This window comes from Felis catus, chromosome C2 (assembly GCF_018350175.1).
Source record: "Felis catus isolate Fca126 chromosome C2, F.catus_Fca126_mat1.0, whole genome shotgun sequence".
Classification (NCBI taxonomy): Eukaryota; Metazoa; Chordata; class Mammalia; order Carnivora; family Felidae; genus Felis; species Felis catus.
The window spans coordinates 26,972,296-26,987,326 of record NC_058376.1 but is presented as its reverse complement, the minus strand read 5'-3'; the positions used below and the strand labels follow the sequence as shown (position 1 = coordinate 26,987,326).

Below are 15,031 nucleotides of genomic sequence, written 5' to 3'. Positions count from 1 at the left end.
AGAAAGAGGTATACTTTCTGGCTTCCATTTACTTGAAAAGGAATTAAGTTAGGGTCAGGAGCAGAGGTTAGGTTACTTCTACCTGGAAATTAATCAGAAAATTCATTTCACCCTTTGATGTTGCTTTTCTGTCTGCCCCTCACCCCACTACTACCACCTTTTATCTTTTTAAAACACTGAAACTCCTTTTCATGCATCACGGTAGTTTAAGGAAATTTGAAGTTTGGACTTATGTAATTATATAGTGAAAATATAATAGAGCAGGATAAAATGTTTTAAAAGATGTGGCATCTTAAAGAAAATACACTGAAATTGTAAGTGACTGTAATATATTGGCAAATTTCAGGCTACGTTCTTAGTCATATTTCTGCTAGAAGAAACCTACTTTCCATTTTGTGTTTTCTCATTTGCATTACTGCAGAGTTATTCATGCATATGAAGAGGATATTATTCATCTCCATATTCCTTCCTGTCCATATTCCAAACCCAATATATTTATGAGTTATACATGAAGAAACACTGCTGTATCTATATATTTATACATACATATCTATGTGATTCAAATTTGGTATTACAACTGGATAGCATGCCCAAGTGATAACATTATGTGCTAGATGTGTCTTATTACATCATTAATGGCATATCAAAATTGTCAAATATGGTGAAATCCAATAATTGTAACTGACAAGCTTTAGCACGATTTATCTCCATTGGGAAGGATTGAAAAGAGAGAAAGGAATGTACTTCTGAATTTCTCTTCCAAGTGCATATGACTGTATGGTAAGCTCTTGTTTCTTCTTCTGCAAATATTTTTAGTGAGATGCCATTTTCACAGTATTTACGATAACTGGCTTCTGAAGTTTTTATGTGCATAAGCTGTATCATCTCCTAAATTCATAAATCCAGTGCTGTTCTAGAAAGAACTACAAAGATGAACTGGCCAAAAGAAAAATGACCAACCTGTCAGGCTTATCTCCCTCTAATGTTTGATTCTTCTTAACTGGATATTCCAGGAAATTATTTCACTTGAAAGTTTAGGTGGAGTTCACAAAGGAATATTAGCTCTCCCTTACTCTTGGGTTCTACCCCAACCCCTTCAATAGGCAAATATTATTGCTTAATTCCCAAAAGTTTTCTCTCAAAAGTATGTTGGCATTTGGGAATAAGAGGAAAATAGGATGACAGTGCATTTTGTAGACACGGAGCTCATTCATTACAATGATGAAGTATTCAAGAATCCGCACCCTTTGTGTCCTGCTTGATCTGTGTTTGGGGATGGCGTGGAGGAGGAGAAAGAGGAAGCTTATGTATTTCTCTTTAAAATTAATTCCCAGTTAGCCATTTGTTAGTGGGCTGTTTTTAAACCCAGAGGACATTGTGATTGCATTTCCCTTTTCAGTAATTGTAGCAGATATTAAAGTGAATGGACAATGGTAGACATGTATAGGATAACCTGGTTTTCCAGACGGACCACTTGTGTGAGATCAAACGGCTACAGCACATTTAGGGTTACAGTCTCCTTCTTTTCCTCCTTATTCTCAACCGCAGTGGAGCTTTTTCCAGCGTTGCCATGGTAACACTATATCTGGCTGCTAGCTCTGTCGTAAGTTATTGAACTGAGACTGGCTTTTGGTTTAGCAGATAATTAGGTTCTGTCTCACAGGTTCATTTTCCTGTGACTGGGACGTGAATATGACCTACAGCTGGCCTCAATTTCAGTGTCACAGACAAAACTTTAACCCTTCCCGAGCTCCCAAGGCACTCTCTGAAGCCTTGCTTGTGAGGTGGAGGAAGTCATACCTTGTAGAGGATTACCATGTCTCCATTTTATTTTTTATCTTCACCATAATACTATGGAAAATATGGTCAAGGTTGTACGCTTAGGGCATTTTCAAAATTAAAAATATAGCAACAACGTGTGTGTGTATACATATATATATATATATTTATGTATTTTATATATAACATATAATATATAAAAACTTGCCACAGTCATTACCATTTCCTTGCTTTTTAAATAATTTTTAAGTCACATCAAAGTGCCTTGTATTGCAATTTGGCTTCCACAGTGTTTAGATTTCAAAAACCGTATTTTCAGGAATATTAGCTTGGTACACTTATTCTCAGCTTTGGGACCTGTCTGCCAATTGATTCACACCCCTCCCTCTCCTTTTTATAAAACCCAGATTTTAGCTGACATTGAAAGGTTCCTTTGGAGTCGACAAGCAAGTCTATGTTACCAGGAACAATGCCACCACTCTAATAAAATGCCCAAATGTTCTCTCAGGGCTTGAATCTTTTTGGTTTGGGAAACCAGCAAAGATCTGCCCTTTGTTTGGGACAAAGAAAGAATCATAACTTTTGGAGCAGACACTGAATTCACAACACTCACTGCAACATGGAGAGTTGTAGGGTTAATCTGAGAACATATGTCCCTCTCTGTCAAACAATAGGAAAGACCCTTAAGAGAATGTTTGAAACTTTTAGTGCATTTCACCTGAAACCTTACAATGAAAAGGTAAGAAAGGAACAAGGGACAGGTGAGACCACCATAATTAAAACATTAAGTAAAGAAATTCCATAGTTTAATTGGCTGAAGAACTGTATAACTGTGTCAATAGAGATAGGCAAAATTCATAAAAGGCAAGACTTTAGAAGATTCAACCTTGTATATTGGAACTAGGATACATGTGTGTGTTGTGTGTGTGCATGTGTGTACACAACACATAACCTGTATTCTGTTTTAATCCATTTCACCCATCCTCAAACTCCAGATGAGAAGAGTATCTTGAAGAGTAGCAGCCTCAGATATCCTGAGCATGAGCAGCTGTGGCCCTGGATTGTGCCATGAATACAGTGTGGAGGGATTTGGGGTCAGAGTCAGGGGGGGTTTGTATGAACTAAGAGAGCCTATAGATGAGGAACCCAGTTGTTGCCAATTACCTGCACTGAACTGAACTTCTTTTGACCTCTTATCTCAAGTATATAGCACCTATTGTTCTCTTATTAACGATCAATGTTTGTTGAATAAATATTCAAATTCTTCCCTAGTCTCTACTCTGTATAGTAGGAGCTAAATTAGCACTCAGTTATAAAGAAGACTTAGGAAGCCTACAAGAATTTTCAATCCAAGATCATTTGAACTATCTTTCCATGGTTCCCAATAACCCCTAAGCCCTATACGCGTGGGTCATCTCTTGCCTGAATTATTGCAATAGCCTTGTAACTGGTCTTCTTCCTTCTTGTTACCCACTCTAGTCTCTACTATGCACAGGAGATAGGATGTTAATCTAAAGGCAAATCATTTGAAGTCAGCACCCTCCTCCTAACTTCCCAGTGGTTTTCCATGTAACTAGAATATAATACAAACTCTTCACCGTGCTTACAAGGCCCTCTATTACTTAGTCCCTGCCTGCCTTGCTGACCTCATCATCCCCTCTTTTCATTCTCCATCTTGCTTTTTCTCACAGCTGAGGGCAGGCCCCTGGGGAGCCTTAGCTTCTGCTGTTTTCCCCACCAAAAATGCATGGCTCACTCCTTTACTTTTATTCTGGTCTCTCTACTTGAATGTCACCTCCTTAGAGATGCTTTCTTTCCCTAAACATCTTAAAAAGCACCTCATTCATTGCCTAGCACCTTTCCTGATTTAAATTTTCTTCATAATGTTATCATGTCTTGATACGATATTAGACAACATGCAAGCAATTATATGCCTTTCCCACTAAAATATAAGCTCCATATGGACAGGAACTTTGGTTATTCATGAGCATACCTCTAGTGCCTAGAAACTGGTAGGCTGGATCCTAGTAGCCTTTACTAAATATTTGTAGAATGAATAATTGAATAAAGAGATTCAGGTAGAGGGCCTGGGTATCCAGTGAGAACAGTAATGAGTGTTCCTGACATAATGAATGAAATCTTACCCTACATTATGAATTCACATGAGTGGATACAATAAAATTTAGAGACGTAGCTTATATTTTGGGGACTGCTTTCATTAGAGGAAGGTAAAACAAAGAAAACAAGGAATCTGAGCTTATTTCTGCCTCATCCCCACAAGAATTTAACCTCACGTAAAATATCATCCATTTGTCAAACATATCACAGCCCCACTCATTTTGGAAAGCATCTTCTGTATGGGCCAAATAGTAAATATTTTTGCCTTTACAAAGGCCATACAGGCTGGGTCACAATTACTCCGCACTTCTGTGAACTAGTGTGTGAAAGGAGCCATAAACAGCACATAAACAAATGGGTGTGGCTCTGCTCCAGGAGAATGTTACTTATAAAAACAGGAAGTCAGCTACATTAACACACAGGCCATAGTTTGCTGACCCCAAAGTAGAGAGTCTTTCCCTAATTCTACCTCCCACCCAGTTACTGGAAGAACAGCCCTCATATCTCATCCTTTCAAGAAATCAAACAAATTGGGGCAGGGCTAGCTAGTTGTGGAACTCGACTGGTGCTAGTTTCTTTCCCTTCTCCTCTTATTTGTTCAAAGTTCATCCTAACTTTAACTGTTACCACAATAGCAATAACTGGGCGATGGCAGGTCCTCCCAATGACATTTCCATTTCTTGGAAAATGAAAGAAGGATACATACCGTGGTGTATTAGTAAATGTCTAGCAACTGGCTCTCTAGGGGAAAATAATGACATTTACTAATATCCATAGTGTACATTCTCCCACCACGGCCATTTAAACTAGCAATATGATGTCACTTAACGTGGAGTTAGGGAAAAAAGATGCACAGAATAGTCTCCTGAATCAGTATGAGCTGGCTCCAGCCCACAGCAGGATACATATTTAAAAGCTGCAATAATTTTGCTCACTGCCATCACAAAGTCTGGAGCAAACAGTGGTGAGTTTGACAGAAGCAACTGACTAGATGATCTCTTGGAATGCCAATCAGTAAATAATGAAAAAGTATATAAATGCAATGCTTATGTAAAGCCCTTAGCTCAGTGTTTGGTTAAAATACATACTCAGTAAATGATAGCTATTACCTTCTCAGCTTAGGTTATTCTAAGCATTAAAATTAAATGTTTAGCTACAGACTCAATCCAATTTTAATGTCCTTGTGTTAATAAGACCTCTCCACATTGAAGCAACAGATGATAAAGGAATTTTATGTAGCTATTCGTGACTCTGCCCAGCATAAGGTTAAGATAGCAACAAAATACTCAAACCAGAATAAAAAAAGCCTCCACTTGACTCCAGCTCTTCATAACACTTCTGTGTTATTTTCCTTCAATTTTAAACAGAATGCATTTTAGGAGCATAGTTCAATTATTGATTGAATAGTGGGTTCAATTTGACTACAATCCAAACAAATACACTCCATTTAGTTCAAGACCAGGGATGGGCCAACAAAAGGGTAAAGGTTTCGCTCAAGTTTTGATGCACACTCAGACTGAATTAGTAACATGGATGTCTTCTATTATTTGGCCATGAACAATACAGTTCCGTTCAAGTTAGGGAAAACTAGCAAAACAGCAGGCAAAATATTGACAATGGTTTGGGTAACCAGACAGTAAAACCGACATCAATCTGAAAGGATTAGTGGGAAAATATATATGGACCCTTAAAGAGATTAACATACAGCCTATGTCTAAACACTCAGTATTTCAAAGAAAAGACTAATATATGCTGTTTTGAATATGACAAAAGTGCTTTTTGAATTATTTACCCTCTAATCTCCTCTGCTTATTCCCTTCAATCTATAAAGTTTTCTGTACTTCCATAAAAGGTATGACTTAGCATTTGGTCTGAAGGTGAGGATTCCTTTCAACCTTCCGGCTAATCTTAATCTTTTCTCTTTGCTTCTATGAACACATAAGCCAAATATATTGGTTTCGTTGTGGTTTCCTGCTCTGCTTCTTCAGTGACCTCTGTTCTAGAAGACTCATTTTAGGTGGAATACCTAGCCCAAACCCTGGTCAGAATGCCCCCTAGCCCCCAAATATTACTAAATGAGCTAAATTTTCTGTTCCAATGAGTGCTTCCATATGTATTGTTTGCTATATTTTCTTTTGGTTTTCTGCTTATACTATTAATGGAAATATATTTTAGATAATCATCTTTCTTTTTAAAAGATCTGGTATTATGAAAATTCCAAATAGATACAGATTAGAAAGAATGGCACTACAAACTTCTACATGCTCATCATCCATAGAGGTTTAACTATTCAACATTTTTTGGAGGGGGAGGGGGGCAACTGATATCTTTTTCCTCCAGCTATATTGAGATATATTTGAGATATATTTGACATATAACATTATGTAATATATTGTGAAATGATTACCACAATAAGGTTAGTTAACACACCCATCATCTCATATAGTTATACAGTTACTTTCTTTTTTTTCTCTTTTTTTTTTTTTTTTTTTTTGGTGGCGAGAAGTTAAGATCTACTCTCTTAGCAACTTTCAGGTGTATGATGCAGTATTGTTAACTACAGTCTCCATGATGTATGTGAAATCCCCAGGACTTACTCATTTTATAACTGGTATTTTGTATTTTTTGATCACAATCACTCATTTTGCCCCCACTACTCAGCCCCTAGCAGCCACTAACCTACAATCTGTTTTCAGATTCCACATATAAGATCATACAGTGTTTGTCTTTCTCTGTTTGACTTATTTCACTTAGTGTAATGCCCTCCAGGTTCATCCATGTTGTTGCAAATGACAGGATTTCCTTCTTTTTTATGGCTGGATAATATTATATATATATATATGTATATATGTGTGTGTGTGTATATATATATACATGCACACATATATACATATATATACATATATACACACACACACATATATATACATATATATATATATAACATTTATAACATTTTCACCAATCGATAGGTACTTAGGTTATTTCTATATCTTGGGTATTGATAATGCTGCAATGAACATGCTGGTGTAGATAAATCTTTAACATAGTGATTTCATTTCTTTCAGATATATTCCCTTCTATTCAATTTTCATTTAGTTTATGGCCAAACTGGTCTCATCTATACCTACCATTCACTCATTCCTAAGTTCCTGGATTATTTTGAAGCAAGCCCATACATCATATAATATACATACATCTATAAATAGTTCAGTGTGTACCTCTAAAAATAGAGCACTATTTTTAAAACTATAAAAGCATTATTACATTTGCAAACATTTATAGTGGTTCCCTAATATCATCAAACATTGCATAAGTGTTTACATTTTCGTGATTGTCTTATTTTTTTTTACAGTTAATTTGTTTGAATGAAGATTCAAACACAGGTCACACATGGCGTTTGGTTGATACATTTCTAAAGTCACTTTCAATCTCTAAGTTTCCTCTTCTTTTAGTTGTTCGCAATTTATTTGTTGTAAAATGGAGTCATTTGTCTTTCAGTGTCTTTCTTATTCTAGGTTTTGCTGAATTGCATCCCTGTAGTGTTGTTGACCATGTTCTTCTCTACTGGTAATTCCTGTAAACTGAAAGCTAGAATGAGATGCTTTGTTCAAGTTCTTTTTGCTTTTGTTTTTGTTTTTGTTTTACCAAGATTTACTCATAAATGGTATTGTGTATATTCTACCAAGAAGCACATAGAAAGCTCGTCTGGATTGTGGCTAAGTGGGAGGATGTTTGTGATTTCATAAGTATATATTGGTTGTATCACCTAGGAATAAAATTTCACAAACTCATATGTTAGAATTGAATATGTCATTATTTTATGATATTTCAAAAAAAGCAACTTAATCTTTAGTGATTCCACTGAGTAAGTATGAGCACCATTACCCTAGTGAATATCAGACTATGGATTATCCCCCCCATATGTCTGAAATTGGATTAAATTAAGGAGAAATTCCAGGGGACATAACCTTGCACAAATACAAGGCATATATGTAGAACTTCTCTAACTTAAAATAATCATTGGTGGTTCTCGGAAAAGAGTGAGGAGCACTGTATTAGAACCAGACTGTTGTGGTGACCCCTCACTTTATAAGAACTTTAAGGAAGACTAATATGGAACTAGATTTCGAGGTCAATTCAAAGCATCAGAATTATCTTCTGGTGGAGCATGTGAACTATTTCCGCCTACTCCAAGAAGATGTACATCCTTGTCTATGCTGGAATGCAGAGTTGAGATAAAAATATGAAAGCACGATAAGAAATCTCAACTATCTTTTAAAAACAGAAGTATATATGCATTCTTATGAATGGAAATAAAAGTATGTGATTGTTCATGGGCTTTCAGAAATGTATGGATTTTAAAATAGCCATCTTTCTGGTCGCCTTTTTGTTTCCTCTCATTAAAAAAACTGGAGGGGCTCCTGGGTGGCTCACTCAGTTAAGCATCTGACTTTGGCTCAGGTCACCATCTCAGGGTTCATGAGTTCAAATATCACATTGGGCTCTCTGCTATCCGAACGGAGCCTGCTTTGGATCCTCTGTCCCCCTGTCTCTCTGCCCCTGCCACACTCACGTATGCTCTCTCTCTCTATCTCAAGAATAAATAAACATTTTTTTAAAAACTGGAGGGGTGCCTAGGTGGCTCAGTCGACTAAGCGTTCGACTCTTGATCTTGCTTGGCTCAGGTCATGTTCTCACAGTTGAGTGAGTTTGAGCCCTGCATCAGGCTCTGAGCTGATGTCGCCAAGCCTGCTTGGGATTCTGTCTCTCTTCCTCTCTCCCCCTCCCCCACTTGTGCTCTCTCTCTCTCTCTCTCTCAAAGTAAATAAGCTTAAAAAACTGGAAAATTAGGGATTTTGAATTTATAGTTATCTCTTTGTGATAGAACTCTAATTTCATACCTCTTGCCAGATATGAAGAAGGTATATCTTTCTACTGTATATTTCTTGGGGATAAATAAGTAATAATTTTCCATGTGTGTGGGTACTTTTAATTCAAATCTATGGTATCATGTATAAAATACTCCAGTTATTTAATAATACGTCACAAAAATTAGACCCATATTCTATCATAAAACTGGTGGAGAATATCTTACTTAGACTCTGAGAACTGCATTACCTTAATGAGTTCTCTTCAATTTCTGTGGCTCCCTCAATATATTTTAATACCTTATCAGGAATTGGAGAAGCTTTTCCGGAAAGTGACATAAATCTACAAAATGAAATGTGGGAGTCTGTGACCCAATTCTTATATTTCTTTTCTTCTTGCTTACTTCTGTTCCCAAATAAGAATGTGGACATGCTGCTTTATAATGACATATTATTGTTACCAAATTTTTTTTAACTTTTTTTAATGTTTATTTGTTTTTGAGAGGGAGAGAGACAGAGTGTAAGCGAGGGAGGGGCAGAGAGAGAGGAGGAGACACAGAATCCGAAGCAGGCTCCAGGCTTGGCTGTCAGCCCAGAGCCCGATGAGGGGCTCGAGCTCACAAACTGCGAGATCATGACCTGAGCCGAAGCTGGACGCTCAACCGACTGAGCAACCCAGGTGCTCCTATTGTTACCAATTTTTAAAAGAATTTTGTTTTAGATAAGCTCCTTAATCTAATGTGTAACTTTTAAATTATTATTTTATATAATATCTTTCTTGTAACTGTAAAGTTAGGACCCTGGAACAGGCTGAGCCTTTAGAGCAAAATGTTGTCAAAATCGACAAGGTGAGCCCGAGGCAACCCCAAACCTGTAGTCTCTACAGAGAAATAGCAGTAAGACACTCTGGTAAGGTTGGGTCAGGAATTATTACACTTCTCAAATGATGGGATTCTTATTATTTTATCTCATATTTCATGAAACACAGGTCCATAAAAATTAACTGTCTTAAGTAAGGTGGTTTAGTGCTAGTTTCTCTGACAACACTCTGTGCTGATTAGACTATGAACACAAAAGTGTGAAATACAACTTAGACTAGAGAACAGGTTAATTTTTGATGATTCAATAAAACCCATCCTCTGAGAGTTTTACTTAAGAACCTAAAAATTCAGGTCAGTATAAAGAACTGGCAATTACTCAGAAAGCTTCAGAAGGTATATATCCTGATCTGTTGATGTGAACAACTTTTAGTGATATGTTATAAGGTGAAAAAACAGCTTCATGGAGTGCATGTAAATATATTTTGTATTAAATTAAATTGTTACATGTGTAGTTTCTGTTCTTGTGTGACAATCTTAGATTTTTTATATGCATTTATGATTCATTTCAAAAGACTTTTCTGTGATTTGGTTGATTTGTAACAACATACTTATGGTACATCATCAAAATTCTTATATTCATTGTAGAATGGTTTTTCAGGGAAGGTAAACATTCTATTAATGTCTGAAAGTAAGTATTCTTTAATTTCCCCGGATAATGACAAAAACGTGTATTGGAAAATTTGAGCCAGCACTACATAAATTGAAATGGTCTCTCCGAGGGCACCCCATTTTTCCCTGGTATTTTTAAGCTAAACAAAATTAACAGATTTTTGTAAGAGTCAAATTGAATACCTTGATCTATTAAACATGTAAGAGTGGCTTCATTAGTTGCTATTTTGAAGCAATAGCACGAAACAGCAGAATTTCAGAGTCTGAAGATACCTCAAAAATCATCCACCCTCTCTTGGGAGGCTGGAATCCCTTACCACTACATCTAGCTTATAGCGTTCTACACTGGGAATTAATATTTTCAGAGGTGGGGAGCATACTACTTTTATAGGAAGCTAATGATGTATTTGGATAACTCTAATTTTTAGAAAGTTCTTTCTTACATTGAGCCAAATTTTGTCTCTGAGCAATACCAGGTATGTCTACATGTTAATACTTTGAATATTTGAGGTCAGTTTACGTTCCCTTCTCCCCAACAAATGTTTAATATGTTATAATACATTTTTAGAGATCTCTAAATTTATTGTATTATTATTAGTATACAGAGTTAAAGGTATATATAGTCTTCCAGACCACCAAGTCTGCCCAAGATTTTTGAACCCAACTACAAGGAGTCAGGGTACAACTACAAAGTTAAAGAGTCCACACAGATCACCCTTACTTCTGACATCAACTGTATGTGTAGGGTTTCTCAAATCAATCCTCAGGTTTGATAATTCACTAGAAAGACTCCTAGAACTAACTGAAACCTACTCTACTTATAGCTGTTACAGGGAAATGATGCCGGAAGTCAGCCAAAGGAAGAGACACAATGCAGAGTCTGGAGGGTTCCAAATGTGAAGCTTTCCTTGTTCCCAGGACCTGTTGCCCTTCTAGTATTGATCTGTGACAATACGCATGTGGTAGCGCCAAGGGGGAAGTTTTTGTGAGCTTCAGCATCCAGAGTTTTTATTGAGGCTTCATTACATAAGCATGATCGATTGATTTACCAGGTTTTCCAGAGGGTCCACCATGAAAAACAGAGATTCCTGTCACTTGGAAAATCCCAAGGGTTTAGAGGTTACCTCCCAGGACCTATGTACAAAAATGGCCACACCTCTTTTGGATGAGGCCAATTTCCTCACCATGCAATATCATTTACTATTTTCTTGGGTAAAATTCTCCGATTCCTTAATGTGACATGAAATATAGCTTTAGAAGCTAAACATATCTTGGTTGCATTTCTCTAGATAAGTCCTAATTTACCAATGTTCTCTTTTGGGGTCCAGGCTTAGGGTAACTTTGATAACAAAATATATACCTTGTGTCACTACAAGCTACATTGAAGTATTACTACTGTAAAGTACGAAATAATACTTTAGAGTCAGGGGTCAGACAGACAGAGAGAATCCTGACATTTAACAGCCATTAGACCTTGTGAATGCTACTTATTCTTTTCTGAGCTTTCATTTTTTCATAGAAAGTTAATAATATTCCATATATTATGGGGACTAAGTGAGATCACATGTAAAATCTTTAATGTATCATAGGACCTTAATAAATATTAGTTCTTGTCTGGAAAAAATGTTGGATGATATGAATTTGTGTTTGAGGGGTTATCTTAGGCAACATTTGCCTATCCAGTCTTCTAGACTAGATGTATGCATACATTATTAAAACAAAACAGAATTCATTCAATTTATCAAATATTTATCTAAATCCAACTGAGAAGTGTAAAGCATTATGCTAGCAACTTAGAAAAAGGCAGTTTCAGCCTTCCTGGAATGAGAACATTTTCATTAATATCTTTGATATAAGTAGGTGTTGAATTAAGGTACATATCAGATGCAGTGATGGAAGTGCAAGAGAAAAAGAAAGTCTGACTGGGATTATTAGAGAATGCTTCCCAAAAAGGTGATATGTCTGAAAGGCCCAATGTACTAGCAGGCTTTGATAGCACTTTTAGGAATAGTGAATACCATTTTTCAGAATTTATAAATGTATTTACTTGGTGAAAAGTGAATTTTATGACAAGGCGTATATAAATTTATCATAAACATAGGAACAGATCATAAATCAAATTATCTTATATCAGAAATAAGTTCTCTAAAAATAAGAGGCAATGTTAAAAAAACTTTTAACTAAAAGCTTAATCTTTGTAATAAAAATATCTCGTTGATTTTAAAGGATGTAAAGAGATTGCTTCTGTTCATTGCATTTTAAAAATTCAGAGACTAAAAAAAATTAAAAAATAAAAACCCAGTAGACTTAACCCAATTTCTGATATTTATTATATCAGTTTTTGAATTCCAGGAAAACATAGATTTTATTTAAGGCAGGCAGTTCATTTGTGAGTAGCGAAAGAGTTAAACATAATTAATTTGTTCATCAAACAATTCATTCAGCACATATTCATTGGATGTATTCTGTGCACCAGGCACTATTCCAGGCTCTGTGGGAAACTGACAATAAACAAGTAAATATATAGAATGTCCAGTGGTATAAGTACCATCAAGAAGATTAAAGCAGTATAATGCGTGATAGAGAGTGTTGGAGAATAGTCGAATTTGCTTTTATGTAAATCGGTCAGGAAACACCTTCTGACAGACATCTGAGCAGACAGGAATCTTCGTGTGGTAACAAGTCAGAGAGATATTCTGGGGTGAGGGTTCCAGGCAGAGAGTAGACAGCAAGAGCAAGGTTCCTGAGGTTGGAGCATGCTTGGCATTTTATAGGAGGAGCAAGTGTGGCTGAGAAGAATGAGGGAAGGAGAAGGCAGGAGGTTGCTATATCATTGGGTTCCATAGGCCACTGCAAAGCCTGGATTTTATTGCAAGTGGACCTCAGTAACCTGACCCATGCCTACCTCTTAAACCTCTGTCTTTGCTTCTTATTTTTTCTTCTCTACACTTGTGCTGCCTAGTATGGTAGCCAATACCCCACATCCGACTATTGAGAACTTGGAATGTGGCTAGTTCAGTTGGACAGTATGAAAAAAAGTGAAATATCTCCATAATTTTATATTGCTTAATATGTTGAAATGAAAACATTTCAGGTATATTGGGTTAAGTAGAATAAAATAAACTTCATCCCTTTCCTTTCTTTTAATTAATGTTTTTATTTAGAAATAATTCTAGATTCCCATGTGGTTGTAAGAAATAATACAGAGAAATCCTGTGTTCCCTTTATCTAGTTTTTCCCAGTGGTAATGTCTTATCAGTACAATATGACTACCAGGATATTGACAGAGATACAATCTTACTCAGATTTCTCTAGTTTTAATTGTACTCATGTGTGTGTGTGTGTGTGTGTGTGTGTGTGTGTGTGTGTGCATGCTTATCTGTTCAACTTTGTCACATATATAGGTACCACAATGTCAACATTCAAAACAGTTTCTTCACCACCAAGATCCATTGTATTGTTCTTTTGTAACTACACCCACCGCATCTCTATGCTACATCCCTCCCCGGGGCCCCAGCCTTTACCAACTACTAGTCTATTCTCCATTTATATACTTTTTTCAGGTTAGAAGTGTTATGTAAATTGAATCATTCAGGGCATATTCTTTGGGAACTGGCTTTGGTCCCTCAGCATAATTCCCTCAAGATTGATCTAAGTCACTGTCTGCCTCAATAGTTCATTCCTCTTTATTGCCAAACAGCATCCCATGAGCGGGATGTACCACACTTTGTTTAACGACTCACCCGTGGAAGGACACCTGGGATGGTTCTCGTTTCTGCTACTATGAATTAAACTGCCATAAACATTCCTGTACAGATTTTTGTGTGAATATGGGTTTTCGTGTATCTGGGGTAAATGCTTGAGTACAACTGCTGGGTCATATGGTATTTGCATGTTTAGTTTATAAGAAACTGCCAAAGCACTTTTCCAGGGTTCTGTATCCACCTGTTTCTTTTTACTTTTTGTAACGTGGCTACTAGAAAATTTAAGATTACATATGTGGCTCACATTTCTATTTAACAGTGCATCTCTTGTGTAGAGCACTGGTTCCTCATCTCACACTCTCCACATGTGCTGTTCTCTCTGGAGTGTGTTCATGACCCCTCTCAGATGTACATGAACGTCCACAGCACAGTGGTTGAAAGCAGAGTCTCAAACCAGATGGCCTGGGTTTGGATCTTGGATCTACCCCATATGGGGTATCTGATTTTTAAGATAGTTAATACTTTTCCCTCAGTTTTTTTATCTGTAAATGGGATGATTATAGCAATACCGATCTCATTGGGTTGATATGAGGACTGAGTTAGCACATGTGAAGTTATTTCCTAATGAGCTCTTTCTGACTCCTGCCCAAGAGCAGATTGAAATCCTTATATAGGCTCTCATCACAGTCAACATCCTCATTAAAGTTGTAATTCTATGATTATTTTGTATCTCACTTCACTATTGCAGGGGCAGTGGTCTTATCTAACTTATTCAGTACTATATCCTTAGTACTAGTATAGAACTTGCAAAAAGGAGAGAGTATATCATTGTTGAATGAATGAGGGAATGAATAAATTGCTTTTTTTGAGTCGTGTTTTTTTTTTAATTTTTTAAGTTTTTAAACTTCAGTTACCATGCAATGTAATGTTAGTTTCAGGTGTACAACTTAGTGATTCAGCTCTTTCACAGAACACCCCCAGTGCTCATCACAGCAAGTGTACTTCTTAATCGCAATCACCTATTTTACCCATCCCCCACCAACCTCCCTTCTGGTAACCATCAGTTTGT

General features: G+C 36.6%; 1 long non-coding RNA gene across 1 annotated transcript in view; it reads left to right on the top strand.

The window, feature by feature from the left end:
• The window catches only part of LOC109503371, a 215,853-nt gene that overhangs the window by 178,505 nt on the left and 22,317 nt on the right, over positions 1-15,031 (top strand). The gene's annotated exons all lie outside the window — the stretch shown is intronic.